This window comes from Sciurus vulgaris, assembly GCF_902686455.1.
Source record: "Sciurus vulgaris genome assembly, chromosome: X".
Classification (NCBI taxonomy): domain Eukaryota; kingdom Metazoa; phylum Chordata; class Mammalia; order Rodentia; family Sciuridae; genus Sciurus; species Sciurus vulgaris.
The window spans coordinates 125,500,974-125,506,973 of NC_136471.1; positions in this window are offsets into that span (position 1 = coordinate 125,500,974).

Below are 6,000 nucleotides of genomic sequence, written 5' to 3' on the forward strand. Positions count from 1 at the left end.
AAATTTTTTTTCTTTTTTTCTTTTTTTTTTTTTTTTTTTTTTTTTTTTTTTGGTACGGGGGATTGAACCCAGGGGCACTTGCCACTGAGCCATATCCCCAGCCCTTTTATCTTTGAGACAGGGTCTCACTAAATTGCTTAGGTCCTAGTTAAATTGCTGACGCTGTCTTTGAATTTTTAATCCTCCTGCCTCAGCCTCATAATCTCTGTCTTTGGGATTATAGGCCTGTACCAACATATGCAGCCCTCAAAAAAAATTTTTTTTAACTACAAAACTTACCCAAGTTCACACCAGAAGTCAACACTAGAACCCAAATCATTACACAGGTCATGTGCCTCCTCTATCCCCACATCCTTATTCTAAAGAATGCACACTATATTTTTCAAAAGGACTTTCTCCCACATGGCTATTGCCTTAGCCACTAGGGTCATATATTTTCTTTCCTGTGCAAAAACTAGAGGGGAAAAGAGAAAAGAAAGGTGGAGGAACCTCATGAGAAAAGAGATGGGGGGGGGAAATACTGGGGAATGCTATTGGCTGAATTACATTGTGCATGTGCGAATACATAAAAAGTCCCAGTTATTACTATAATGCACCAATTAAAAATAGGGAAAAATTTTAAAAAGACAAAGTCCAGTAAAGAAGCTATTAGAAGAAAAACATCTGCCCTCTACAAAACTGGAAATGCCAGCATCAGGTGGGCCTATTTGCATCTCTTTTCCAAAAGTTATCTTTTTAAATGCCATTTTACTGGGAAGAGTTGCACAAATAAATGCATCAAGCTTGGTGATAAACACTAACCCAAAGGATGAAAAAAATCAGTCCAGGTTTAAGTATTAATGTAAAATGCATGCTATAATGTTTGTTTAATAAAGAGATATATAAGAGCTGGGGTTGTGGCTCAGTGGTAAAGCGCTGCCTAGCATGCATGAGGCACTGTTTTTTGTTTGTTTTTTTTTCCCAGCATCACATTAAAAAACTCAATAATCAGGCTGGGAAGATAGCTCAGTCGGTAGAGTGCTTGCCTTCCAAGCACAAGGCCCTGGGTTCGATCCCCAGCACTGAAAAAAAAAAAAAAACTCAATAATCTACAAAGAATAAAAATAAATAAACTATTGTCTATTGTGTCCATCTACAACTAAAAATATTTAAAAGAAAAAAGAGATTTAAAAAAACTTCCACCCCAAATAGTTGTATTTTAATAAAAGCAGAAAACAAGACATCAAATCTATTTTAGTATTATGCTCAATTAAAATGAAAACCAAGGGCCAGGTATAGTGGTGCATGCCTGTAATCCCAGAGACTTTGGAGGCTGAGGCAAAAGGGTACCGAATTCAAAGCTAGCCTCAGCAATTTGGCAAGGTCCTAAGCAACTTAGTGAGACTGTCTCAAAACAAAAAAAAAATAAAAGGGACTGGGGATGTGGCTCAGTGGTTTTGCACCCCTGGGTTCAATCCCCTGTACAAAAAAAAAATGTTCTAATATCTAAGGAATGCCAAGTACTATTCTTCATTTCTAAAACAGTTTTCTAAATAGAAGAAATAATTATCAGACTTGAAAATCAACACAGATAAGAATGTAGAAACTAGAAACACTCATAGCCTTTCAGGCTGACAGTAAACAAGAACTTTTTAGAAGAGAATTTTTGTATACTTTTTGCAGTTCTGCGTTTACACACTTGTTTGGGCTCCATCATGACCAGACAAGCAGATATTTTAAGGAACAGTCAAGAGAAGCTTTTGTTTTTTTCCATACTGGGGATTCATCACAGGGGTACTTGACCCCTGAGCCACATCCCCAGCCCTTTTTATTTTTTATTTTGAGACAGAGTCTTGTAAGTTGCTTAGGGTCTCATAAGTTGCTTAGGGTCTCACTAAGTTGTTAAGGGAAATATGAAACTTGTGATCCTCTTGCCTCAGCCTCCAGAGCCACTGGGATTACAGGAGGGTGTCACTATGTCTGGCTAGGCTTCAGATTTTTTGTTTGTTTGTTTGTTTTGATACTGGGGATTGAATCCAGGGGCATTTAACCACTGAGCCATATCCCCACCCCTTTTTATATTTTATTTAGAGAGAGGGTCTCCCGGAGTTAATTGGGCCCTCCCTAAATTGCTGAGGTTGACTTTGAACTTGCAATCCTCCTGCCTCAGCCTCCCAAGACGCTGGGATTACAGTTGTTCACCACCACACCCAGCCTGGACTTCAGAATTTTTGAGAGTGATATTAAAACACTACGGATTATATCTCAAGTGTTGATGAAAATTAAGGGACTGACCCATAAAAATACTGAGTAATCACCTGTTTCAACTTTTTTTTTTTTTTTTTTTTTTTTTTTTTTTTTTTTTTTGCTAGTAATGAATAAAGGTAGCCATTGTAGTTGGGTGTGGTGACACATGCCTGTATTCCAGCCACTCAGGAGGCTGAGACAGAAGCATCAGAACTTCCAGACCAGCCTTGGCAAATTAGCAAGGCCCTAAAAACTCAAAAAGATCCGGTCTCAAAATAAAAAAGGCGGGGGGGGGGCTGGGGATGAAGCTCAGTGGTAAAGCACACCTGGGTTCAATCCCAGTGTCAAGAAAAAAAAAAAAGAAAGAGAGAAAGGTAGATATTTGACAGTGTGAGAGGAAATCCCATGCCTACAATTTTTCTTCTCTTTTTTTGGTACCAGGGATTGAATTCAGTGGTGCTTAACCACTAAGCCACAAATCCAGCCCTTTATCATATTTTATTTAGAGACAGGGTCTTGCTGAGTTACTTGGGGCTTTGCTAAATTGCTGAGGCTGGTTTTGAACTCAGAATCCTCCTGCCTCAGCCTCCTGAGTCACTGGGACTACAGGCATGCACCACCATGCCCGGCTGCTACATTTTTTTGCTGCTACATTTTTTCCTGATAAGCTTCCTCTTTATTTTAACTGATGAAACAACATTGGTAACATTGGGACTTCTCTCAGCTCCTCTCACTTCTAAGAAAGAAGTGATGGAAAAGAGAAGAAACTAATCTTTCATGGCACACTCTCTTTCTCTCTCTCTCTCCCTTCCCACCACCAGCCTTGAGTTCTGCTGCCCTCAAAGGGAACAACTCAAATTCCTCTCGCTCTACCCCTGATTCCACATAGAAAGCACACATAATTTGGGGCCCCTGGCTGTTCACACATGCATGATGTTCCTTGCAGCTTGCCTGGTAAGGGTGTGTTTTGTAGAATGTCTCTGACATGGGGAGGCAGTGGGTAGGGAAAGAAAAAAGCAGCCTAATTACGACCAAAAACCCAGACTGCCTCTCCAACCCAACTCAAGAAACAATGGAGTTGATGTGGTCCACATGGACCTCTTCCAATTAGTTCTAAACTCATGGAGAAAAAGATGGGTTGAAATTCTTGAACTCCCATATGCCCTATAAACTACTAATGACAATGGAATCATAAGTTTCTATCTCCCGTTGTTATGATTTGGATATGGTTTCTCCCTCAAATGCTAATGTGGCAGAAGTCTTGTTCCTGGTGTGGCAGTATTGGGGTGGTAAAACCTTTTAATAGGTGAAGTCTACTAGAATATAATTAGGTCATGGAGGCTCCACCCTCATGAATGGATTAATGCTAGTGTCCCAGAGTGGATTTATCTTGCAGGAATTGATTCATTCCCACAAAACCAAGTTGTTATAAAAAAAAAAAAAAAGCAAGCCTGGCCAAGCACAATGGCTCACACCTGTACTCCTAGTGGCTTGTAGAGACTGAGACAGGAGGATCCCAAGTTCCTGGCTAGCCTCAACAACTTAGCCACAATTCACAATAGCCAGATTGTGGAACCAACCTAGATGCCCTTCGATTGATGAATGGATAAAGAAACTGTGGTATATATATATCATGGAATGTTACTCAGCCATAATGAATAATAAAATTATGGCATTTGCAGGCAAATGGATGCAGTTGGAGAATATCATGCTAAATGAGATAAGGCAATCTCAAAAAACCAAAGGACGAATGATCTCACTGATAAGCGGATGATTACACACATAGGGGTGGGAAGGGGGCAAGAATGGAGGAAGGAGGGACTCTATAGAGGGACAAGAGGATGGGAGGGTGGGGAGGAGGAAAAAAATAACAGAATGAATAAAAAGCTATTACCCTAGGTAAATGTATGATTACACAAATGGTATGCCTCTACTTCATGTACAAACTGAGAAACAAGATGTATCCCGTTAGTTTACAATAAAAATGAATTAAAAATTTTTTTAAAAATTAAAAAAACAACTTAGCCAGGAACTATGCAACTTAGTGAGACCCTGTCTCAAAATAGAAATTGGAAAGGACTGGGTTTGTGACTCAGTGGTGTACCCCTGGGTTCAACTGCTGGCCTGGCCCCTCCCCTCTCTTGCATCCTGCCTTGTCACATGACCTGTGTCTGTGATGTATCCAGAAAACCCTCACCAGAGGCCAAACAGATGGGTCCACCCAGTCTTGGACTTTCAGCTTCCAAAACTATAAGCTAAATAAATCTCTTTTCTGTTTTCTTTTGTGTTTTTATGATGCTGGTGATCAAAACCAGTTCTCATCCAGGCTAGTCAATCACTCCACCACTGAGCTACATTCTGGACCCTCTCTTTTCTGTATAAAGTTCCCAGCCTTAGGCATTTTGTTATACTACAGCAACACAAAATGAACAAATACCAATAAAACCAGTTCAGAGCTTTCAAGGAAATTATATCCTGCACACCCACCTCTCTGTGTGCATGTGTGTGACCTTGTGCCCTTTTCCTTCCTATGCTAACTCCATTCTCTGAAGCAAAAGCCTGGCAAATTGAAAAGGTGGCTGTTCTCAAGCAACAAACAGTTGTTCCCAGCAGTCCTGCTTCCCTCTTATGAATCAGAGAGTTCACCTCTCTCCGAGGAATTAAGCCTTTGGTGGCCCTAAGAATGAATGAGCAGAAGTGCTAAAACATTTCTTTGCTCTGGTAAAGCCCCCTAGTTATGTCAGACAAACTGAAGCCAACAGTTCTCTTTGCTTGTTAACAATAGCAAGCTATCTAATCTTGGAAAGTGCTTCCTGATTTATTTCCCTTTACAGGATTTTGGATAATAATTATCCTAACCATACAGTTTCAATGTGCTTTTTTTCAAGTACCTGTAATACTCGTATGTATCATCAGAGCTTTAGTTTAGATCATTTTTCTATCTTTTAAAGAAATATGAAAAATTCTTACCTCCATGATTCAGCACTTCAGTCATTGCAGAGTCAAACAAGGATTATGATAGATTAAATTGACAGAATTCTGAAAATCGAATTTTCTGGAACTGTTCCCATAGCTGAAAAACAGGACATTCATGGAATAAATCAGGTAAGCTAACTGCTGTAGCAAACAAGCCCAAAATCTCGGCAGATTAACACAATAACTCTTTCTTGTTCATGTCATAGTCCAACAAGGGGTTGGGGAAGAAGTGGTTCTCTTTGAATTTTTTCAGGGTCATTCATTATTTGTACCTCCATCTCCTAGGACCTCAGGGTCCTTCACTAGATCCTCTGCATCTAGCCTTTGGAAACAGAAAGCAAGAATGAACTCAGTAGAGCAGGAAAGATAGAATGTGGAAGACCTTGCACAGGATAACTTATGAACCAAACCCTAAGAAGGCACAAATCAATTCTCCCTACTTTCCATTGGGTAGAAACAAGTCATATGACTATAGTGAACTGCATGGGAGGCTGGGAAATAGAGTCAAACTGCATACCCAAGAAGAAGAAATGGGTTTGGAGACTTTCCAACCAGATTCTGCCCTAATTACCATGAGAAAATTTCAGACCTAGTCAGGCAGAGTGGCACACGCCTATAATTCCAGCAACTTATCCAGGCCCCAAGCAACTTAGAAAGACTCTATCTCCAAATAAAAAAGGGCCAGGGATGTGGATCCGTGGTTAAGCTGCCCTGGGTTCAATCCCCCATACTAAAAAAAATGGAAATTTTAGACTTATAGTAGGCACTGTTAGTTCACTGGCAAGATTTCTCTTCATC